The sequence below is a fragment of the Anser anser genome (genome assembly GCF_964211835.1).
Source record: "Anser anser genome assembly, chromosome: 3".
NCBI classification, from domain to species: Eukaryota; Metazoa; Chordata; class Aves; order Anseriformes; family Anatidae; genus Anser; species Anser anser.
This window is the reverse complement of record NC_139722.1, coordinates 107643830-107669949: the sequence shown is the minus strand read 5'-3', so window position 1 is coordinate 107669949 and position 26120 is coordinate 107643830. Positions and strand designations below refer to the sequence as shown.

Here is a 26120-nt window from a genome sequence, read left to right as displayed (position 1 = left end):
TTACTGTTGGTTATTTACAGGTATATTTGCAAGAAGACTTTAGCATTGTTTATAGAGTTCCTTTGGTTAAGCTTGGTCCTTCACTGGCATCTCTTCACAACAGGATTTCCACTTCAGAGATAGCTTGAAACAAAAGAGTTTTTATAGAAAAAGAAATGCACTTAACCAAGGTTTACTTTTTTTTTTTTCTTTTTTTTTTTTTTTTTTCTTCCCCAAAGCATCTCCTTAGGACTCTAGGGAGCAGAATGTTCAATAGGAGTAAGTATATACACTGTTCAGGAGCTAATGAACAGAAGGCCAGAAGGACTCAGCTGCATGAATGAATACACTGTGTTGGCAGCTTCGATGAAGAGTCATTGATGATAATTTTCAGTGTTGTTCAGGATACAATTTATTGGCTACAGGCTGAAATTTGTTTTCATTTTGACTCTAAAAATGCTACACTCTCAGTGGACTTTTTTGCCTTGAGTTTGATTTGACTCCTGATTATGAACAAAAAATAAAAATCTGTGGTTTTCTGATTCCCCAAGTCTGCTGGTCATTCGTAGGTACAATCTATCTGCTTCGCACAGCCTATAGCCAAAAGTGCTATTTTTTGTTGAATCTATAGGGCTAGAAAGTTTTGAGATATGATTTTTTTTTTTTGTGGGAACTTCATTGTGGGTGCTGACAAAAGGAGCAAATGTCTCCTGAGTTGTCGATACATTTCTAGCCCATTCTATATTCAAAAAAAGCCTCTTATGTAGTTCATCTTAAACAATACTACCTAAGATGAGCACATTAAAAAATAAGAAATTAGCGACAACACATATCTGTTGCATTACTTTTGTTATAGTACACCTTCACTAATTTGAAGTTAGTCAGTTAATTATATTTTTGTGGTTGTGTTGCATTTCAATTGGCAGAAGTACATTAAAGACAGAGCCTTTCCATGAGGATCATGAGGTGTAGAGGCTTATGGTGATCATTAGTGGGCATTTGTTGCAGAGTCTTTGAACAACTCTCTAGTAAGATGTTTCTTTCTCATTATGTGAATATTACCACAGAGTGGATGGCTTCCAGAAAAGGGGGGGCAGCTAAAATATAGCATTAGACTTTCAGCATGGCTGAAAAATTGTTCCTGGAAGTGAGGTATATGGCTTTGTTTCCAAGTGAATTCTGTATTTGTGTGTGTATATTACATATACAGTGCATTCATTGAATGTATATTTATATAAAACTATGTCTCTGTACATACACATTTCAAAACAAAAATCAAGTCACATGCTATTTGAAGGTTTCTTTCCTAGAGGCATGCAAAAACATTCTTGGTGTATACCTCTATATGAAAACTAGCTATTTCTTTTCAGGTTTCTTAAAAACATAAATTCCTAAGAGCCATCTAGAGTAGAAAGTATGCCCTGGTTTGGGTTGCTTTTAATTGTTTCATGTTTTATAGAAATGATGATGCAATCTTTTGGGCTAAGGTAGTATTAGGAAATATACTCTCATTTTTTTTTCTCCCATCTCCTAATCTGATCCCCCCCCAAAAAAACAAACAAAAACCAAACCAAACCAAACCAAAAACAACCAACAAACCAACCAAAAAAAAAACACAAACAAACACAAAACAACAACAACAACAAACAAAAAAGACAGAGGAAAACAAGTATTTTCATTTAGTCTTTAAGGTATGGAGTTCATTAGCATATTATGTCACTGAGGTCATGTCAGAGACTTCACTGAAAATGTAGAGGAAATTGAGTTTTCAATTTTATGGTAGGAAACCCAACTTTCAACATGTAAAGGTGTGATTCATAAAATTACTCTGTTTAAGTGCCATTTTCCAAATTCTCCTCTGCTGACACTTACGAGGATTGTACTGAGGTTTATTTACACTCAGACTGCCTCATAGAAGGACCTTGTGTATGTGAAGTATTAATATTATCCTGTGTTGAGGTTATAATCTTACTCTTTCAAGAGTATTTGAGCCTTGGGGTGGGACTGAGTACCGTACCCTAAGCAATTACTAAAGTAGCAATTTGAAGTTCATGCTGGAGTATGGTTTGGGTAGGGCCACCCAAGTGAAGCTTTCCATTCCAGCCAGTGAAAAATCCTGTTTTGCCTAGTGCTTGAATTGATTAATGACTGTGAGCTCTGCATCCACCTGCAAGTGGTTCTTGCAAATCAAGGCAAGATTTCAACACTTTTTTCAATAATCTTCCCTGTGGTTTCTACTTTAGCAGAATAAATGCAGTTCCTTGACCTGCAGGCTGCAAAATCCTGCTCTTGACAATAAAAGGCAATCTGGGAGCGGGCGCAAAGACTGCAGGCAACACGTGAAACTCTTCATTTCAAATGGGTGTTTTCATCATCAGCTTTCTTCCTTGATGTTCTGTTCTGCCTTCAGAGCTTAAACCCTCAGGCCTACATCCCCATTCCAAGTGGTGATGTGGTTGTAATTCTCTAACTGCCTGGCAAGAAGAATAGGGTCATTACCCATGATTAGCAATACTAAAAGAGCAGCTGGATTTTATACCAATTGTGATTTTTTTTGTTAATTGTTGAATGGCTGACTGGCTGGGTATTTCATGCTAGGGTTCTTAGGTGTTTTACTGAGCTGTGCCATTGCATGAACACAGGGTTTATGAGCCAGATAATACCATGTCAGCGTCTCCTGAAATTAGTATATATTTTAGGACTTTTGATTATTTTCATAGTGTTGTAAATGAGTAATCTTTGTGGTAAAAAACATTATTTTCAGTAAACTGCTGCGAGAATTGATATTCTTTTCAATCTGATGCCTACTAGCAGCAATAGCCCGAACAGACTGAATTGCAGAGTTCTGGGACATGCCTTGAGCCTGGGTTGTCTGCAGACTCTGGAAGGAAATAAGGAATAAAATCTCACCAGACATTGAGTAGAAGGCCACATAACCTTGAATTTTGGTTTTAATCAATTGCAAGGGAAGTTTTTCCAGAATAATTAATACTGCATGTTAGAGGTGTGAATCGTGATACAGATCAACAGGCACTTCAAGCAATTGCTCCACACACACAAAGGCTGATGTGTGTGAAACACCTTACCTGCAGAAAACCTTCTGCACCTCTGATTCTGTGATTGCTGAGATTGATGCCTTTTTTTCCAGATGCCAATCAAAAGAGTAAATATAACATTTTGAATTTTCCTTTTTATCCTCTTTCCTCCTTTTAAGTTAGATGAACTCTTAGTGCTTTTCAGAGTTGTCTTTAAGGTATAAAAGTAAGTCTATAGCTGTATAAGGTACTGTAGACTTAATACAACAGGGTAAGAAGTACTTTATTTATCTGGAAGTTTGTTTAAAATTTATTGTACATAATTTCTGATAAAAAACCAGAAGTGGTTGCTTTTCAGCTTGGTACAAAGAATCACAGTAGGAACAGATAGGGGAGAAAATGAGAAAGACGTGGATGAAAAAAGAGTGGACATATAAGCAGGCAGTATTATAGATGAGGTTCTATTTAAAAAAAAACAAAACAAACAAACAAAAAAACACCACAAACATTTTAATATTTATTTAATGGAAACCAAAACAGATTGAACTGACTGAATTCCGTAGTTGATAATCACAAATAAAATGGCAGAAGAATGTCAGTTTTCTTAATCTTTCTTCATTAGTAGGAGCACATTTTTTGTTGTTGTTTTCTAGATAACTTTTGCTTTTAATTAATATATAAATTGGGGATAGGACCTGATATTTGGTGGTACCACTATGGAGACAAGAGTGGCTCACCCTCTTTGAGCTACTAGTCACCAGCTGGTTAGCTTTACAAAACTGTTTTCAATAGAAATTTTCATGGTTTCTAGATGAATGGGTATTACTGGGAGTAAGTGGAACATGGGAGTGTTCCTGGTGGTGCTCAGACTTTGTCAGTACATGGTGGACGTTGCTGGCAATGAAGAGCAGCCCAGAGACATTTGCTATTGTCCGAAGTACTGTATATACAAGCTATGTATGGTTTGTGTGATTAAGGAACGTATGTCTAATAATCATAGTTATAAACAAACATGTCACTGGTATTTCTACCCCTCTGGCTACCCAACCTGTCTTGGAAGAGATTGTGATGTGTCAAATTGGATATAATGATTTGCCTTCAGTGCAGAATGATAGAAGAGCAGATGTGCCCTTCTTTGTGCTCCTGGTTAAATACACACATCTGCAGCCTGAAAAGCACAGGTAACAGTTTAAGGATCTATATTATCCATAAAACCAGTAGGGATTACAGGCATCCATAAACTGTCACATGTAGTCAGAAGTAAACTAATATTAAAAAAAAAAAAAAAAGAGAGAAAAGACATTTTAGAAGGGAAAACTTGTGAATAGGACTACATGGTATACTGCTATGTTATCACTGCATTTTGCCTCAGCTCATGAGGGCCACCAGAACTGCTGATACTGAGATAACTCATGTGCTGTGGTTGCCCCCAGGGCTATGGTATTTCCCAGGTGGCCAAGTTTGCCAAAGAAGGCAGGTGTTTGCAGGGCTGATCTCCTTTCTCCTAAAGGGAGAAAGTTCAAATCTGTCTCCAGTCTCATACCTGCAAATTATATCTTAGGTTTGTATTATATCTTAGATCTGAAACCAAAACAAAATTAATACATATATATTTAATAAGTATTATCTTTACTAAGTGTTCAGAAGCGAACAGAAGTATTCCTTGAACAACATGTAAAGAAACTTAATACAGTATAAAGGCATATTGCCAACCCCACTGAAGTAGATTATTAAACTCTGATTGACTTCAGTAGGCCTTGAACCAGGTATTAATGGAGGATGAAGAAATGCTTTTTAGCTGATATATCTCAGCAGGTGTTCTGCTTTCCTTCTAGCTGGTATTTAAGTTCTGGAGAGCATGTCTCTGTTGACAAAAGCTTTATTCTTTAAGAGGGTGGTTCATTTTAAAGTTTGGATGTTGCACTTGTCAAGTATAGATAACAATGATTATTCCTGTCGAGATATATTATTATACTGTCCTACATAGAACTATATAATCAGCCCCTTTCTAAATTGGTGTGTTTATTGGCAGTAAAATTAGTCTGTTGGCAGAGTGCAGAGATGCTATTTAGAAGAGCATTGGTACATTGGCTTAAAAATCTGGAGCTAACAAATATTGGTGAGGGAAAATGAAGAGTAGATTGAATTGTAATGTCAGCTTTTAGCCCAAAGAGAGCAAAAGATTATTGCAACTCACCTGCTGTCATGTATGATAGCTAATCTCTTGTGATTTCTTGTACGCTTCATACAATACTGTGAAGAGTACATATATTGAACCAGAGTTGTTTTCATTTGCCCCATTCCCAATTTAAGCTAACCTGGTTGCCTCTGATCCTTGACAAGTGAGACCTGGAGTTTGTGTCATACAGCCACAAGCTTTTTTGAGCAAGTGGGACAGTATAATGTGCTTCAGCATACTGTAATAACACTTGTTTTACTGTTTTTGTATGGAAGGGCTATGCTGCTTAATGCTTGGTGTAGATCTTTGCCTACTGGCATGAAAAGGACTTGTTAAAATGTTTTGTTTGTTTTTTGTTTTGTCGTCCCCCTTCCCATTTGAATGCTCTGGGGCTCTGCAGAGAATGTACTACTGAAAATAAACTGCCTCACCTTGTAGTTGCCAAGGCTAAACCAATAGTTCAGTGCAAATTTTTTTTTTTTTTAATTTACTGCAAATGTAAGTAAATAAGGGGTTGTGCCTTCTGTATTCTATCCAACTGTACAAAATTGTACTTAGGAGCCATGTAATGGACAGCTGCCAGGAAGTGGACATTGATACCTGCCTGATGAGTTCTCTGCTGAAATTGGTACTATTTTCACATTGTTGCCCACTTCTCTCTTGTCCTTTGCAATGTAGGCAGAACACACTGCTCTCAGAGACATAGGTGCTTAAAGAGAATTACTTTAAGATTTCAGGACTCCTTCCTACTACATACAACAAAGATCTGGAAAAAAAATACAAAAACAAAACCAAAAAAACCAACATTGCTGAAAATTCTCCTTTCCCCTTGCATTTTCCACTGCAGAGACCGTGACCTAATGGTCTGCCTTGGCAGGGCTTCCCCTCCCCTGCTGTTTCTCCCCCTGCAGCTGCTCATTTTGGAGCCCATGAGGCTGCATGCCTTGTTAAAAACCACAGCTGCTCTGCATCCATTGTGAGCACCAGCTATTGATTTAGATCCTCCAATTTTAATGTGTTGAAAAAGAAAACGGTTGTTTAAAAAGGCATTTGTGCGGGACCTGGAGTCAGCCAGGGCCTTGAGGCAGAACAGCTACTGCTTCCCTGTATACCAGATATGCCAAAGTGCTGAAAGTGTCTCCCAGGCTCTGGTCCTCGTTTCACCAGAACAAACACAAACTAATAAGCTAGAACCAGAGAAATGTTTTAGAGAGAACATGCAGATCTGTTGGGTCAGGCAGATTTGAATCAAAAGGGTTTTTTTTAAGTATAAATCATCTCCATCGTCAGTGGGTCCTTGAAAGGTTGGTCCTTTTTTTCTGATTTTGGTTTTGTCAGTTGCTGAGAAAAGCCTGGCTTTGTGGGTTGGAATAATCCCCCACGCTGCCCTAGGGAGCTGCAGGTACCTCTCCTTATCGACATCTCTTTTGGGCCCCTCTGTGGTTGTGTTTCTCTCTAAGCACATGCCCTACTTCTCTCCAAGGCATACAAATCCATATTTCCACTGGAAGCTCTGTGCTTGGCAGTGTCTCTTTTCTACCTGGCACGTGTTGCAGTACACAAGCTTGTTGTGCTCTGCCATTGCAGGGGAGCAGAGCAGCCCTGTCCCCATTTCTGGAAGGATCCTGACAACACCCGGGTCCAGCCTGTGGCTTTGTTGCACAGCATCACGCCACCACAGTATAGTTTATGTAGCACACAGCAAGCCAGGGAAGCTCTATAAATGGTGCTGCCATCATCACTTTGCTTTATACATGCTTTTTAGCACTTAAGCATTTATTAAAAACACGAAAAGATTTTAACTTTAATGTTGCCTCTTGTGTATCATGCCTCTTTGCTCTCTTGTCAAATGGATAAACACAGCAGACTTCACAGAGCTTTTCACAGGTCGTTATATTTTGTTGATATTCTGGTAGTGAGGAAATCAGGAGGGTTCAAGACTGCTTGCAAGAAGTCCTGATTCTCATGGATGGTTTAAAACATGACCTGCCAAGAGGCAGTGTTCTCTAAGAATGATTTGAATGATGTTTTCTGTGAGCTCTCACAGGGTGTGTTGCTTTGTGGTATGCTTTATTTCACCTGTTCGTAACATTATGGCCCTACGCCCCTGAATGTCCCATGATGATTTGCCCACTGTCATTAGACACATGGATTAGGACATGAATGGCTGATAAAAAGAAGTATGTTAACACACTATCTCAATAGTTGCAAAGCTGTATTTTCTATGATAACCTACAACAGAAATATTTTTCCACATAGGTAACTGAGAGGTCAAAGCAATAATATGTTTATTGTTCCTCTCCCCATACTCCCACCGTCAAGATTTAGGAAAGCATATTCTAGAAAGCATATGTGAACAGTCAAATAATAAAGTCAGTATCTTTTAAACCATTGTGCTTAAGGGCATTAAGTGTTAAATCCAGGAATTAGAGGATCTAGGTTTTGCTAAAGAATTTCTCTGCAATCTTAGGTGAAGTCACAGAATCCTACAATTCTTTGGGTCAGAAGGGACCTTAAAGATCATCTGGTTCCAACCTCCCTGCCATGGACAGGGGCACCTCCCACCAGACCAGTTTGCTCAAAGCCTCATCCAACCTGGCCTTGAACACCTCCAGGGATGAGGCATCCACAGATTCTTGGTGGAACCTCTTCCAGTGCCTCATCACCCTCTGAGTAAGGAATTTCTTCCTTATATCTAATCTAAATCTACCTTTTCTTAGTTTAAAGCCATTCCCCCTTGTCCTATCACTACACTGCCTGACAAAGAGTCCCTCTCCAGCTTTCTTGTAGGACCCCTTTAGATACTAGAAGGCCACTGTAACGTCTCCCCAGAGCCTCCTCTTCTCCGGGATGAGCAACCCCAACTCCCTCAGCCTGTCTTCACAGGAGAGGTGCCCCAGCCCTCTGATCATCCTTGTGGCCCTCCTCTGGATGCACTCCAACAGGCCGATGTCCTTCTTATGCTGGGAGCCCCTGAGCTGAACACAGTACTCTAGGTGGCTAGTCATTAACAAAAATCTACTCCTTAATAGAACATTTTTTTCTTTTTTTTTTTTTATAATTTTATTTTCTTTTTTTCTTTTTTTTTTTTTTTTATCAATGGAAAATACTGTACATAGTTTTTCAGTTGAAATCTATCTGGCAGAGCCATCATACAGACTGGCAGATAGAAGTATAGCCTTCTCAATTAATTTGAAAATTTCAATTGTATACAGTAAATACTAGTGTTACCAAGAAATGGAAATATATGTTATCATACCAGAAATTGTATTTTGAAATTAATATTGTCAAATCAACATTACTATGATTTTTATTTCAGTAGGTTAAATTATTAGTGCAGTAATAAGCTGCAAAATAAACTTGATTTGTTTTCTAAAATCTGCAAGCAGAATGAAATAAGTGCCAATTTATATCAAAATAAGTGTTCAGGGTGTACCTGTTTTTAATTAAGGGTCTATTTGCAGCAGTTTATTTGTATTGTTAAGACACAGAATTAGAGGTGTCTCTTGAAAGGAAGAATAGAGCTATGCCTGCATATACTGAGTTTAGGTCTAGTGCCTTGCCTGCTGCAGAAATGCAGATAAACTACTGCACTTAACCACAAGATTGAGATGAGCTATAGACCACAAGCAGGTTTCACCCCAGGGTTAGGGTAGGGAGTGAGGAAAGGAACTGGCCTCTCCAACTACCTATTTCTCCTTACTAAATGTAACTATTTTGTCCTTCAGGAGGGATACTTATTTATTGTGTGATGTGTGTCTGTAGCCAGGGTCATGCATTAGCAGACATACGATTTGGATGGCTTATGCATGCCCATTATGAAATTTATGTTGCATCCACACTGGAACCATGTTGTGCCTAATAGCTGGGAGTTTATGGTGCATGGGTTTAGCAGCTGAGGTTATGCGTGGAATATAGGATTCAGAGTGTGTCTTTGTATAAGGCATGCTTTGCTGAATACGCGTCTGACTTATACTGTGGAAAATAAGCTGCAGGCATGTTTTGGGGAATTTATGGCATAACAAAGGAAGCTTGTCTCAGGTTTGGAAGTTTGGCACTTCAGTGTCAAACTTTTTGCGTTTGGGATGGAATGTGTGTTATCTCATTTATTATGTTCCTAAGTTCCAAATATGATTTGTCGTTTATTTGGTGCCAGTGCACTCTCTTGGCAGTCTCTGTTTTGAACCGCAGCACAATATTAGTGAAATGCAGTCAAAGCCTCCTTAGGGAGGCTGTTCGTATATCACTGTACAACATGGCACTATTGGTAGCTATAAAAAGGAATTTAAGAAAGCTAAAAGAAGTTGTATTTTAGAAGACAACACCTCTGTGTAGCTGCACAGCACTATATTCAGTTCCTTCCCTGTTTACTGTATGGATTGCTCCTGGCCTGGAATATGGAAGACTTGCAAATAGTTCCCTTCATCCTTTGCTTTCCTAAGAAAAGAAATTCATTAGGAAAATCTTTGCAGAAGGGAATGTGGTAGCAAAATTATTAATATTTAAGATTGAGAGGTCAGGCTAAGAAATTTATCCTAACTAAAAGAATTAGGGCCTTTCAACTAAAAGCTAACTCTGATTGTTTCCAACTCTCCACTTCTGAGATAAGATGGTTCTTGGTGTGCCAGTGCTTATAGGCTCCACCAAAAGCCATCTCTACATAGTGTGGCAGTTAACAAGCTACTTAAGGAGTCCATCCTTCCCAGGACTTGCTAATGGTGGAATGATTGTTTTTCCTCAACTTTCTTCCCTTTTCCCTTCCCCTTTCCTTTCAACTGAACTATTCTATGCTATTTTATGCTATTCCTCTATGCTATTCTATTCTATGACTATAGTTAATAAAACTTCTCACTGACCTGTCTTAAATTGTACTTACATTATTGCACACATGGAGTCCCTAGATCTCCAACAGGAAATTCTGCTGTTTATACAAATTTATCCTAGCAATGTGGAATAACATCATACATGCATAAAAGATGCTTCCAGCTTTTAATAGGATAACACTTACTATGAAGAGATTGCCAGTATGGTTTCTTTCCTATGGGAGGATGTGGGGAACACAAACTGAATGGTAAAATGAAAGTGCCAAAAAATAAGCTGATCAAGATGCACATACTGCTCGTGCAACAGTTTCTTCAAAGGACAATACAAATATCAGAAAATTGCAGATTGTAGAAAAATATGCAGATGTGTGCCTATAATGCTAGCTAATAGCCAAAACACATGGATTAAGTAATATCATTTAGATGTAGGTATTGCCTTTGCTCCCCTCCTTCCCCCTGTATTTTCCACCCCCTTTTCAATAACTTGCTGAAGAGCCTATCTTTTAACTGTATTATGTGTTTTAGGGACAGGCACTTTCCACTCTGGGGGAAAAAAAAAAAAAAGAATTAGTTCACTGCCTCTGGAAAGCTAGTACTCTTTCCAGCTTAAGCCTAAGTTGTCTTAATGGGTTTTACACCACTAGATAGCAGGCATTCTGCTCTATGACAACTCTACTTTTGAAACTCACTGAACATACGTAATGGAAATGGATGTAAAGTGTAGTGACTGTTAAACTGTGAAGCTTAGAGACAGCACCCTTGAGGTAAAATTCTCCAAATGAACTGAAACTGCAGAATAGTTGCAGGATAAGGAAATTTGTCACATAACCACTAGGATCCTTCATTACTCCTGACTGGCAGAAGACAAGATAAAAACAGTCTGTAGTTACCTAAAGTCAGAAACAGAATTTCACAGTTTAGGAGTAAATCTAAAATCCCTTTTTTTTTTTTTAATGTGTTTTATCTTTGTAAACATTTGATTTTACTGAATTGCAAATAAGCCGATTAGAAGGTTAAGTTGAATACCAGCAGCCCATGTAGTACACTGACAAACCCTTTTTGTTACAGTTTCTAAATTTTATTTTATTTTTTTTAAAGAGAAGATGACGGTGTCTTCCCTTCATTTACCTGCTATTAGAGAACTTCAGCAATGATATCATACACCATTCCTGATCTTGTCACAACATTATCCTTCTTTATAATGCATTTAAGGCATGGTAGATTTGGAATTGGAGCACTCTAAAGCCCTAAACAGGGAAATTTTGGAGTTTCCAAATGTACGTTAAGCTTAGTTGGGTGCCAAGTTAAGCTTATGCACTTGAGCTGCACAGATCAAAAAGGTTGCTTTTGCAAGGAAATGGGGACTGTGTTCAGTGTCTTCTCTTTTAGTGCAGCAGAAACTTTACTTGCCTCAAAATAACTACTTGTGAATTAGTGTGTTACATGTTGTCTTATAGCATGATCTAACCATAGAAATCAGCATAGAAGTTACATATTTTGGTTGGTTTTCTAGTGAACTCTGATATGAAAAGCCTTTCATTAAAAACTTTCCCTTTAGACACCAGATACTCTGAAAGCTGTAGAATTGAAGTTAGATTTAGGTGTGTCTGTTCTGTTCAGAAATAGCCGTATCATGATGTTACTGAGAAGATGGAAAAGAACAACTTTGTTTTGTGTGTGTTTGTATCGTCAGAAAGTTCTGCAGTCACAGTGGTGTTGAAAGATGACCTATATGAGAGTTCAGGGGAGTTCAGGGCTGCTGTCTCTGAGATACCACCATGATAAACAAGTAAATATGACATTTTTGGAGAGCAGAGTCCTTGGGGCTCTTTAGAAAACTATAGCTCAGACTCCTAGATGATGTTCTCCAGTATTGATCCATGGCTTCAATATACATATATGCATATATATATATATACACACACGTTTGTATAACATATGTCTTCTGAGAATCTGCTCTGTATTTCCTGTATTCCTAGGAGGTTCTTCACTGAAACAGATCACGATGACCTGACAGCATTTCTGTAGAGCAGACTGTTGCTTGGAAGGATCTCCGTGCCTGTCAGATTGTGGTCAGAGAACAGTCTTGTTTCTTTTATATTTTGTTGCCCCCCCTTCATTTGAGAAAAGGAATTGGGTTCTTTATCTGAAATTGAAACTATCCTGGCTGAAATCTCAATGCTTTACTTTTATATGCTCTACATACTTTAATATGTTTCTGACTATGAAATAAAATGCATCTTCTCAACAAAATAGCTTCTTTTTTACTGCTGTTTCACTCTAGAAAGTATCTTCTGCAATATGTTTAACTTCCCCAGCAGCAATTCAGCTCAGTTAATATACTACAAGTGTAGAACTTGTATTAAATCTGTGAAATGACTGCTCACCCCAAAATAATCTCACTAAAGAAACTCTGCTAAAAACTGTTAACACATCCTAATAAAATGATGTAATGGCTTTAGAAAGTTTTAAAGAATTGTTATGGAACTGTAAAGCATATTGCAGAATTTATTTTATTGCACTTCTTAGGTGAGCAGAGTATGAGGACAGTTGCTTTCAAGCTGTAGCTGTGAGAGGCAGATTGAGAGAAACTTTCTTCAGAAACTGGCAGTAGGCCTGCATTTTGGCACTCAGCTGAGCAGAGCCTTTTCTAGACCTCTTTCATGGAGAAACTGTCCCCTCCACTACTGCCAGGTTCACGTGTGTGCTGTCCGTGTCCTGATGTGCACAGTAGCACGTGCGTCTGCCTCTTGTCCTCCAAAACTACCAGGTAGGAAGTAAAAGTGAAGGCTTGCTCTGTTTGACTTAGTGTTACCCAGGAAATGTGTTGTAAGGCACTGGCCTAGAGCAGGTGGGCTGGTGGTGCCATGGTTTTAGAGACTGTTACTTCTATGGAAATGGCACATCTTTTGTGCTCTTGCCCTGAGGAATCTACTGCAGGAGATATGATTAAAAGAATATGCTTACTTAATAACATAAATTTGCAGTATTGAAGTTATATAAAAAGAAAAATATATATAAAGCATTAATATTATACCCTGTAAGAATACCTCATAGCTTGTAAAGCAGTTGTGTTCTGGGTAAATATTAAAGCTATGTCCTTCATGCTTCTGTTGTGAAACACACCTAGCAGAGGTACGTAGAAGTCTCACTGGATGATCTGCTGCTCTTTAGCACAAGATAAAAAGGCTTCATTTCACCTGCACTTTATCTTACTCCTGTGGCTGGGCACTGAAACACCACTTGTTGACTGTGGGGGATTAAGTTATTTTCTTCTCCTTCTCCAAGTCTTTTGAAACATGTATACCTTAATTGGTACCTTTCTACCTTTGGTGTTCCAACTGTTTGGGATTTGTTGTCTGTTTATTTTAGGCCTGTTCAGATACGGTAATAAGATTTTTAAAGATCTTGCATTATTGCCATTGTTAATCACACATATTTTAGGCACTGCTGAAATTTGTTTATTTTCAGCAATGTGTATGTTTACGTTTCACATCTTGGATTCTCAGTTAATGATGAGAAAAAAAAATCACAAAAAAACATGCCCATCTCAGCTTTAGGGAATTCTCAGGTGACATGGTTGGAGGGGTGGTGTCTTGTATGTTGGGCTGCTCATGCATTTCTTTTGGGCAGACCTGTGCGGAGCCAGGAGTTGGACTTGATGATCCTTATGGGTCCCTTCCAACTCGGGATATTCTGTGATTCTATGTTTCTTGGAAAAGAAAATGTAAGCTTTTAATATCTGGTAGAGAGCACGGAAGCATATCATAGCAACAAGGATGGGCTCCCTACATCAATCTGAAGATACAGAACAAGAAAAAAGGGACAGGTAGTAATTAAAGCAGAAATTGTGCATTTCTAACATTTCCATGCAGATCCATGTAAAACACAGTGGGAATTGGTTTAGTCCTAAGACTTGTGGTACGTGGAGGAACATCAACAGCATAGCTACAAGGTCTGCTGATTCTCCCACCCCACTGAGCCCTTTCAGTGCAAAGAGTGACTAGTTGAGCTAGCTCAATAATACCAGTCTTTTCTTCTAAAACATACAAAAGTTGATATTTACCCATTTCTTAGTGAAAGAATCAAGATGAATAGGCAGGACATGCACATGGACATACATATGTCCATCTTTTAAAATGTGAAAATCTGATTATCTGGCAGTAGGACAACGTTATGATATCAGCAATGTTAAGAAGCTAGTTTACACTTGCACAAACTTTCACCAGCTCCATTTTGAATATAAAAGAAATAACCTAATATTTCAGTAGCACTATTTATTAGGTCATCGTGAACGAATAAATATCATTTTACCATCACCTTGGCTTTACTGAAAGTCTGGGTTAATAGAAAAGGCACGATTTGTTCCTTAGATTTTTTCCTTAGTCAGCTTTTCTGTGATTTATTTTGCTGTTGCTTTTATATTTGCTTTTTAATAGCTGCCTGTTCAGAAATTCTGCATATGCAGTATCTGTAAGATATGCTGTTGCGATAAGTAGTGTGAAATGATGTGGAATGTTGTTGACCAGACTTAATAAAATAATTTTATAAACATCTTCTGATGTCTGAATTACCAGTATCTCCTTCCTTACAAGGAAAACTTCAGTTTTAGTTTGTATGACTTCATCCAAGTAAGGATGTAAGCACAGAGGAAATCTTGTGTACATGTTCATGTTTTATTTAAAAATCACATGTATCTTGTATCTTTTCTGTGTATAAAACTAGATGATGGAGGAATGAAAGATCCTTTCCCTTCTCAACATCTAAGAAACTGCATCATTTAGAAGTTTTTTGAAAGACTCATATCTCTTAGTTTCAGTTAGCATTTACGGTATTATAGAAACCTTTCAGACACAGTCAGTACACTGGTCTTTCCAGGAAGTGTTATAACTACAGATTACAAAGACAAATGAAGATCAAGAAAAAACATTGCATGTTGTAGCTTGGCAGAATGATCCTTTTACCTGTCTTCAAAGCTCACTTGAGTGAACACAGGAGAGTACAAACTTAGAAGTCTACTTTCATTTTATTGATAAAAGATTCTAAATTTTTATGGAAAGTGGTGCAAAGTGGCTATTCGCTTTTCTGATTCTGGTATGAAGCTTCAGTGACAAAGACTAGTGAGAGAAGGGAAGGAAACCCATTAAACATGTTTTTTTTTTTTTTTTTAATCTTCTACTTCCAAGGACACTGTTGGTTCATTCAACCCTCCATCTGTGAACTGCTTGGCATGGGGTATTTCCATTAGTGTAGACTAGAGAAGAGAGAGAAGACAGATTGGACCCTCCTCCTCACTGTGACCTGTTTTGCCCTAAGGCAATAATCACCTACCCCAAACACTGTGTGAAAGAATGAAAGGCAAGATGTTGGTGTGTTTGTGGCAGAGGAGAAGGTGATATTTGAGTTGGTGGTGTAGTTATCAATATATACCTCTAAGCATCTGCCAGTCCTAAAATGTGTTGCTCACCTGCAAAGCTGTCACTTGTGGGCAGTCTGTGAATGCATCTGCAGCTTAATTTTTAGTAGGAGGGACATATGAGCACAAATGGACCTCATTCCCAAACAACAAGGCTGAAGTAAGTGGGTGAGACAATCACATGGCCATCTGCTTAATGATAGGAGTGAATTTTCAACTGTTGCAGTAAAATAAGCAATTGTCAAAGTTTTAAACAACAGCTAGTATTATTTTGTTCTTAGTTTTCTCCCAAACAAATTCTGTGACTATTTAAAATATTTTTCCAGTAACCTGTGCATAAAAGTCTATTAAAAAAGAAAGAAAACCAGCTAAAAGAAACTACAGTAAGCTCTGACTAAATGCATACATCCTGAAATGAACAATGGAGTTAAAAAAAATGTAGAACTCCATAAATAATCTCAAATAAAAGCAGATATGATAAGTTTATCTTGACTCAATCCACTAATCTGTATTTATTCATATAGCAAACAGTTCAGAAACTTAAATTTGATTTGTATCTTGTGGCACAAATGCATATGAAAAGGCTGCTAAATTTGCTTATATAAAAAATCCAATATTTCACATATTTTCATCAGAAGTAAATATTTTTTTCCTTTTATTGTGCAAAGCAAACAAAATTATTTTCAGATTCATTCATATTTAAAGTTTTCCAGAAGTACAGGTCATTCAACTAAATTATTATCTATTTAAACCATGGGACAAAGAATCAAATTGAATGGACCAATACCACTACTTGGGCTAAATGTCATTGTAGTGTCACTGTGTAACTAACAGAAAAAAAAAAGGTAGTTTCCCTTCTTTGGGATGTCTTTCATTTCTTGGTACGGTGGTGTGGTTCTTAAATTCCTCAAATATTTTGGGCAGAACCTTGCAAATATATGTTTGCTAAGACAACTGAAACACAACCAAAATCCACGTATTTATAATAAAATGTTTTTATTATAATACATAGTTGTACTATGTGTAATTATTTTGTAAAGTAAGAATCTCTTTTGCAGTGAAACTTGTAGGACAATTGCAAAGCGTAAAACACATGAAATTAGGGTGAACACGAATACAGTTTAACAATGGCAGATGATACATTTCTCTGAATGTTGGCTGTGATGTTATCAAAAAGCCATTCTCACTATAGCACTGTAAAACACAAGGAAGATGAAGTCATTTAGTACCAGAGATGGTGTTTCCATGATATACAGAAATGCAAAATATCTATCTTGTTGTGTGTGAGAGAACAGCTCTAATTATGAATCATTTCTACAGAATTATTTTGATGGATTTTTTTTTTCTTTTAAACAATCTTCAAGGTGCTGTAAACCCAACAGATATATTACCTGTAGATATGAATAGTATATTCAGATAAACATATGCCATTCATGTTGAAAATATGCTCACAGCCTTTTTTTAATTATATATCTATACTTTGGTATAGACCAAATTGTAATATGAAGCATAAGCACCTAACTTATTAGATAAATCAATTCTAAAAGCATTTAAATATTATATTGCCCCCTGTCTTTTCCATTTTGTGTCCTGATACTAAGCTATGAAAGTAGCACTGCTAGTCCTTTTTACCAAACCTGTAGGATCTTTTACTTTCAGAGAGAGGAGCATAGGTTAGACAGGCTCTCCTTGAGGGGATGGACAGGACAGGAAAGTGAAGCCTGGTATGAACAATCAGCTGTATAGGGTGAGTTGGATGTTCAGGACATTATCAGTGCTACATTCTCTTACAATGGTTTTAGCTGAGTTATCTGCCTGGTTTTCTTCTTTCTGCAACCACTTTTTTTCTGTTCCCACTTTCCTAACGTGTTCCCATTTCTGTATTTTCCTTTTTCCTCCAAGCTCATAAACAAGACACTGTTGTTCATCCTTGTCTCTTTTTTACTGACCCCTCTGGGATAACTTCCTTGACCTGGTTTCCCTAGAAAAATAAACCCTAAGAAAAGTTTTGGAAGGACAGGATATTTTTTGCAACCCTGCTGAGGTATAACATGCTGTAAATGCTTACTTGCTAATGTCAGACTTTCTTTCTCTTTTTTTTCTAGTAACATGGTAAAGAGTAGTTTATTTTCTGATTAACTGGTGACAGATTACCATAAGAGGAATGAAAGAAGTTTCAGAGAAAATTAACTCTATGACTTTGAGTTCCTAATACTCACCCAGCTAATTACTGATGTTTGTCATTAAAATTGGTTATGGGAAGAATGTATGATCCCTTTGACTCTGGCTTTCATATTTTTATTTCTCACTTAGATTGAAATGTCAAATATCTGCAAGTGATATTGTGCTAATAATTAATTATAAAGAAAACAGCCATGACTGTGTAGACTTATCAGTAAAAACAATTGTTTATTCCGGCTGTGTTCTTCTCCAGAGCAGTCTTTCAAAATTAGTATTGGAATCCTTTTTTTCTTCTTTTTTACTTCCAGATTGTTATCTATTTAATTGTATTTCATTAGTGCTTGTTTTTATTATTTTATTTTCCCTTTCTCTTGGTTTCAGTTATTTTTCATGTCAGTACTTTCTGCTTTCCATTTTTTTAATGCAAGTTAAATTATCCAAATTAAAAAAAAAAAAAAAGATTTAGAACTTCATTAAACAGCATAATTTATCCATTGTGAATTTTTGCCATATTATTTCAAATGTGTGAACAGAAAGAATCACAGATGTATGAAATCACACATTTCAGTTCTGGTTTCATTAATGTACAGCTACTGGAAATAAGAGTATCAGTATATGTAGCATGCAGATTGGAGTGATGTATACATCAGCATACTGAAGAACTGATCAAGGTCTTGATCAAAAAACGTTGACCAATAAATAATAAATTGGTATGTCTTTTCAGCTGAACTTAAAATCTCTTAGAAAAGTATTGGAAAATAGATCAGCAAAATTCATGTGAATGAGGACTGCAAAAAATATCTTTTTCAGTAATCTGACAGCATCACTGCATATGAAATTTATCAGGATGAGGTATGTAAAAGCCAGTGTTTGGTGTTGCATAGCAACACTCATTGAGATTTTGATGTATAAATATTGATCTACATCAGCTCTGAAGTTTGGGATTCTCTGTTCTACCTAAGGTAGCTAAAAGTTAGACATCTACATCCACACTAATATTTCCGAGGCCTATGTTTTATAACTGGGGAGAAATAAGCATTTCTCCAAATCTGATTCCATCCAAGAAGGGTGACACTGGCCAGATGAGACGTGGTGGTAAACTTGTATTTCTCAGTTTTTGGATGCTTAACTTAAAAATGAAACCCTTGTGTCAAAGGAGAAGACAGGAAGCCCTTTCTGAAAAGGTAGACCTTTTAAAGATGTCCTGTACAGGGCAACCCACATATGAGAGTATTAATTTCAATTTTGAGTGTGAAGTGGTAAGGAGTACATGCAAGATAAGGGCATGCTGGGATATATAGAAAGTCAAAATAATTTTATATCTAGAATCAAAAAGCTTAGAGAAAACTGATCCTGTGTGTTGTCACCTGGGAAGACCCTTTTTTTTTTTTTTTTTTTTGATTTTGGCTGTTGTGCTTAATGTGTATGTGGGAAGAAAATGTCTTGCATTGCTGCTGTGCTCCCTTCAGATTTTGTCATCTTTGCCCTTCTGCAAGTAAACAAGTAACCACCTTTTGTCACATTTATTATGTTTCTAGTGCTTCCTTTCCTTCCTGCACTGCTACCGTTTCCATCTGTGCATTATCATACACAAAAAACTGTGAGGCATCAGATAAAGTAGTCTACAGGGATTATCTCAATACATTGCAAACATACAGGGGCTGATTCTGACATCCTTTTTATGCATTCCCTTCGTTACTCTGTCTGACCTCTCAAATAAAGCATTGCAGAATTAAGAATGACAAAATCTGCTTCATCATAACTCAGCTTGACTATTCAGATAAAATAATTAACAGGCTGTTTATGTGAGATGATGTACAGATAATTTTTATGGCATGTCCTATTAGAATTATTAAGGTGGACCTTCTGAAACAGCATGGGGACTCTTTGCTGATGTGTAGAGATTGATGCTTTGTGCTTCCCTACTACGAACGCATGCATGTACCCATACTCTGCTAACCCTTATGGATTGCTCAAGGGCTTGTGTGTGCACACACAAGCACCAATACTTGTAAAATATAGGCCCAGAATTGAGGCAGCAAATTTGTATATACAGAAATTTGAGGCCAGTAACAGATTGCCCAGTTTATTACATGAACTATTGATGGTGGCCCCCTGAGGATCCTGAACCATTCTTGATGCTCACTGACCACAGGCAGCTGATGCAGAGCATAGATTTATTGCTCAGACTTCTCCTTTTAGGCTTTCTGATTGGTTGGAAACGTAGAACTCAAACTAGAGTTCAACAGGTATATGGCAATGTAAATAACTGCTGCTCAAATTTTGAGCTGCTCAAATCCCAAGTATTGAATCATACCGGCATTGGCTGTTATCATCTGTTATGCATCTAATGGGTGTCTCTTAACTGGGTCATTTCTATATCCAGGTGCTGAGCCCACAGTCAAATGCTAATCACTTCTAAACCTACGGTGTCAGGCCATGTAACTTCAAATGTAGTGTCTGCAAGTTTTTGGAGTTGCAAGTTGTCATTGTGCAAAATTGTTTCTGCCTCTTGTGCAAGTCAAATGATAGCCACATCATAAACCATATTCCATACACAAATGGAATTTAGTTGTGTATGTAGTTGGCTGCTAATATGTGAGTGATGGAGGAAGTGATGTAAAGAGGCAGCAGAGGCTGAAACAAAGGTTAATTACAATACCTTTTTACCTGTGTTGGTAGCAGAACACAGCTGAGATCAACATGCTTTTCAGCACTACAAAGCTGATACATGATACAAAACATTTAATGATCTTTGTCTAGTGTCTGTTGGGCTCTCTGCCTTTGCAGCACTGTGTAGGCTATGGGAAGCATTCTGAAACCCTGACTGAAAGTGGTATAAATGAGTTTTACTATTTTGTCCTCAGCTGATCTAGTATCATACCAACTGTAGAACTAGCCAGATCCATAACCTTTACAATTTGGCATATATAGGTAACTTTGATAGAAACTGGTTCTATGTTTGCTTGTGTATGCAGATATGTGTACAAGCATGGAATGATTCTGAGTTGGTACATATTTTCTGTTTATTCATGAGACGAGCACATTTAGCCCTACTGAGAGAGCTTATCATTTCTTGTATTGCTATAGTCATGTTCTAAGTGATGGCAGATGAGGGTTGATTTTCTAACGTGCAGTTTGACTTCGTTAAGCTTACTTTTCAGAGCTAATTCATCTATTAGTGGCAAATTGAATTTTTCCGGCTTTGACATGCTTCAAAATACATTTTTCAGAGCCTCCCTCGTAGCTGATGATAAGACACGAGTTCCATCTCAATTCATTTTTTCTGCATTTACCTTCTCTTTGTCACTGGCAGCAAGATAGGATCCAGCAGCAACTGTCTCATCATGAGAACATTTGTTTCCCATTGAGATTTCTATTGACCTCCACTGCAGATTTGTTTACAGCGAGAGCAATAAGCTTTCAGCGCATTGTTTGGTTCTACCATATGGGACAGGTCCTGCAGACAAAGAAGATTGCTTAGGTCTCAAATCTGAGCAGGAAAGGCATTAATGCCAGCACACTGCCAAAAGCTAAAAGCAATCGGATAGTTTATGCTTTGGAAAGATCCCATTTTCTGAATTTACTGCATGGGCTCCCTGTTTGTTTCTTTTTCCTTTTTTGTGTTGTTGTAGCGTTTGATTTCTCTGTCCAGTTTTCCTTCCCACAGTCAAATTCCTTTCTGAGGATCAGACAACCGCTGTCAGATTTATCTTTTTCTGCAGCTGATCTTTATTCAGTGAGGACAGGTTTCAAGTGAAGCTGCATGGTCCAATGGTAAGAAACCAACACTGAAAAAAAATGCTCTGTTTTTCAGTAAATCTTGGTATTAGGGTTGAAAAGTGTTAGATTATGAGTGGCCTGGTTTGATGCAGCTCTATTGCCTTCAATGAACAGTTTGCAGCTTTTATTATCTTAGTGTGGTGTCAGAGTGCTTTAAAGGCAAAATATTTGAGATCCTGAGTCCAGATTCTGGATCCAGAGGTTGTGACTAAAATGAGCTTTGTTTGAAAGGCAGTGAGCAGAGAATCTCACTGACCCTACTAGCTGCTGAATCAAGTCCTTGGCACTTTACTACAATCCTCCTCCTTCCTTCTCAGATCATTTACCCTCTCTCCAGTGCCCCCCAAAAGGATGCAGCTGGTGTGAGAAGTGAAACCATCAGTGTAGGAATCAAGTGATCAAGTGGGCTGCTTCAGTAACAGACAGAAGAAATGGAGTCAGCAGGTCTACAGCCTGCTCTCTAGTTTCCTGGAGGGAATTACATATATTCCTCCTACTGTATATGTTGCCTCAGTGGCTGTGACTGCTGAAATGGGCAGATACAAGCGGAGTTCATGCTTAGCTGACCTGCGACACTTCCTCGTCCACTTTGTCTGTTGTGAGGCCAAGAAGAGAGAGATGTGACAGCAAGCATGGTCAGGCTTTCTGCCTTCCTCTGCATGCTGCTTTGTCTCTTTCATCAAACCTTTCCCCAAAGTAGTTTTTGCTAGGTTTGTGCACCTCCCAGTAGGCAGTTATTAAAGTAAGAGTGAGCTCCCTGCTGCAGGAAGGGCAATAGTAGCAAGGGGGGGCTGCCCACATCCCTGTGCTGTGCTGCGTGACACAGGAAGTTTCCAGAAAGAAAAGAAAAGAAGAAAACACTTTATGTCTCCCTCTGCATATGCTTTATGAAGATTACCATGGAGGGTAATTTGTGTCTTTAATTGGTCAAGGAGCTCAAGGGACTGTGAGGAGGTCACAGAACTGCAGTGCCCACAGGGCTCCTGAGGGACCCGGGAGCTTGGGAATGGTCAGTGTGATCTCTGTACATAAGGTGTCAAAAAAACTTTCACAAAGGATAAAATTAGTAGATAACAAGTAAGCGAAGTGAATGGGGTATGTTGGGAAAGTGTCACTGTGACTTTTCCAAAGGGATATAATGCCTCACAATTGGCTTGGATTTCTCTGGAAGGGAAAAAAGAAGCCTGTCAATCAAGTGATGAGCGAGATTTTAAAAAAGTTACAGAATACACTAGAAGCTATTAAAGAAATTAAGCTGTCATGTGGGAGGCTTTCTCATGGATTAATAACTTGTTGGGAAGGAAGGATAGTTTAGTCCTGCTTCTGATTTTTATGCTTTTCTAATGTGTCTCTTTCTCCAGCAATGGCTAGGGGTAGATACTGAGCTGAATAGATGGATTTGGGGTTTAACGTAACATGGCCATTCTTATGATTTAGATATTTGCAACATTTGAAGTTTTGCATTGTATCATTTTCACTAAAATGTGATCTGTGGGAATATTTTCCTTCACTGGAAGAAAGATATTTGAAGCAGACAACGGTAGGTATAGAAAACACTTATTAAGGAATTAAGACTAGTTAAGGAATTAAAGTATTTACTGTAGAAACTAAGAATACACCAATACACAGTAATTAATATCATGTCAGTTGGAACATCACATGGAAGTGGAAATAATTTAAGATTAAGACATTTCAGACATTAAGACATTTTCAGGATTTTAATTTACATGTTTTTTTTTTTTTTTTACAATCATTGTTGTAACTATTTTTTAAAGGAAAATTGAAAAGAATCTAATGATCAAAATAGCTTGCAGTTCTGAGATTTAGCATACACTACTGCTGCTGTTTGAAGAGCTTTCCAAGACCTTGTCTGGTCTGGTTTGAATGTTATTTTAGTATAAGAATCATTTCTAATTCCCATTGTTAAGCTGTTGTATTTTTAAAAACTTTGTTATAGGTTTTAAAAGAGGTTAGAATGTCATCTAAGCTTTCTTTTTTTTCCTGGAAAGGTTGTAATAACCTCTAACCTAGCTGAAGACACTAATGAATTAAAAGTATAACAGCTGAATGTGCTGTGTGGGTGGTTGCCTGGTGCTTGTGCTGCTGGCGATCCCTGCAGGGACTAATTTATTTCCAAAGTGGCAGCTAGCTAAGAAAGCTGACTTAGACTAGAATTTATTTCAAGAGTTCAGTTTTGTTTCACTTTAATGTAGCCTATCAAATGCAAAAATGGAGTTTGAGAAGTATTATCAGAACATTGTTAATATGAAAGCTCCATCTGTGTGAGCAGTATGATTATTGATTAAGTGCAGTGGTATTTGTGATGTGAAATATAAGACAACCCTAAAGCCAACTACACCAAACTTGCTGATCAAAGTGAGGTCTGTTCCTCCAGTATATGCTGACGTAACTACTCTTGACTTGGGCTCAATGTACTTCAGCTGTACTTTGTTAGGAGCACTGACCTGAGGACAGGTCATGGAGATGGATGCAGGACTTTAGTGGTGAGCTTTTGTGTGCTGTCAAGTGACATCTGGATTTAACTGATAGCGAGCATTTTAAATCTAGTTCTGAGATCCAGTTGTCTTAGCACTGCATAAGTGAAATCCAAGCCAGTGTTTCCTCTGCCCCTGTACCTAGAAAGGTCCAGTCCCATGAATGTATGCAGTTTTAAGCCCTAAGCCAAATAAACTTCACTTGTAAGAAGAGTTGTGAGGCCTGTTTTAAAATAAAAAAAAAAATCATGTGGTCCATTCATGGCAAAGTCTTGCTTGTTTTCTCTTGCTAAGATTTGGGAATATGTAAGTATCATCAGTACCTCTGCCTTAGGGTTACATTAGATGTAGACCTAATCAGATCTGATCATTACTGACTGTTGCAGAGGACACAGCTGGTCACAGGAGGAACTTCTGAAATGAAAGGCATCTACCTGTATGAAGAGTAGGCACTCCCTCTGCACTAAAACCAAAATAGATTTTATTGAACAAATTAAATTTATATTTTTCTATAAACTCTTCAATTTGTAAATAATATTTCTATTCCAATTCAGCTTGTCAAGTCCTACTACCCTGTACAGACATATTAGCTTTACTAAAGCAGAAGAGCAAATCCTTAGGGTTAAAAACAGCCTACATGGAAAGGTAACGTTTCTTTTCGTATGCTAATATAGCAGTGCAGCATTTCTTAATATATACGGGAAAAGATGAATATCTCCTATTGAATATGACAGCAATAGCTGGAATTATTCGCTCTTCTGCTCTCTTCCTTCTTAACATATGGGGAAGAACTTGATCTAGAGGGATTATACTTTACCTGTGGATTTATTTTCTTCTCCAGTTCATGAAATAACAATGAGAGTATTGATGATTGTATGAGATAAACACATAGGATCACTGTTGGATTCTTGAGGAAAGTGTTTTATTGAGGTGATTTCACGTAGGCCAAACTTTCTGCTGCTCTTTTGCCCCCTGTGGACAGACTGGAAGGCCCTTTGATAAAATTCCAGTGACTTTCAAATAGTAAAATTTTGGAAATATGAGTTACTGCCTTTCAAGTGCTGTGATGTGATAGCCATTTATTTACAAAGGACCGATGTTGGTACAAAAGGGGAACGCTTTCATGTAACAACATTCAGTATCAGGTTATCATTGGCCTACATGACTAATCTCTACTCTTTTCACCAGGCAGATTAGTGCAATGGATCTGTTGGGGAGCAAAGAACAGATCCTGCTCTACTTGCTGTTGTGTTTGGTTTCAGAGAGCACCAGCTTGGGTGGAGGCTGGAGGAGCAGCTAAGGAAGGACTGTGTGTCTTAATGGGTGAGCTTTTTGTGGGGGGTAAGAGTAAGGTTTGAAGCAGATCTCTATGTATATTCAAGTTGTACTGCAGCATAGGTGCACAAAGGCATTTGAAATATGGGTAGAATTAGGTCAATAGCCTTTCAGGCATTTATAATTGACCTAGAGACGGAAATAGCTTCTCTGGTTTTCTTACACTGGCCCTTTCTCAAAGCAAGAACAAAAGGGCCTTTCTGACTGGATCCTTCTTCTGAAGTTGTTTTTTAATATAGGCATAAATGAAACGTGGGAATAGTGTATCACCCTGGCATGGAAAGCTTGTACAGGTGAGTCATTATGCGCTTTGTGGCTTTGCAGATACTGAAATTTCAAATTTCAGACCTTCCCTTCATATTTTCATATCTATTTTTAAGTACAAAAAGAGCTGGTTTTATAAATTGCAGATAACTCTTTTCTATGTGTATCTTGTGCTGCCAGTTTTTAAATAGTGAGTACAAAACTACTGGCTTTCTGTGTTCCTTGCAGTGCTGTGACTCACAGTTTGGTGAAATATCCCAAATATACAGTGAACATTTAGAATATAATATCCCTTCATCCTAAACTGAACCACTTCTCTCCCATTTTATTTCATCTCCAGGGCAGCTGTTCTGGTGAGGGTCCTTCTGCAGTGGAAATAGTGCAAATGTCAGCTTAAAGAGTTGTTGCCCCATTTTCTCACATAATATTTGCTGGCAGGCGATAACTACTGTAGCTATCTTGTGAGGACTGTGGTGACAAAGATAAACCTCAGGCTAATTTTCTAAACAAAATCAGTCAGCTTGAGTGAGTCTTCTTGTTTAAAAATTAGATAACAATGATCTTAGCTGTAATGTTTTAAATTATGTAGTAAATAAAGAGTGGGATGCTTCCTCGTGGTTAGCTCTTAAT

The 26120-nt window shown here is 37.7% G+C and overlaps 1 protein-coding gene across 1 annotated transcript in view; it reads left to right on the top strand.

Moving 5' to 3' along the window:
* LOC310896039 (uncharacterized protein) overlaps nt 1-26120 on the top strand; it is a 680208-nt gene that overhangs the window by 332191 nt on the left and 321897 nt on the right. Inside the window, exon 15 of the mRNA XM_083827872.1 lies at nt 11996-12088. The gene's annotated coding sequence lies outside the window, so the exon portion shown is untranslated. The remainder of the gene's footprint in view (nt 1-11995; nt 12089-26120) is intronic.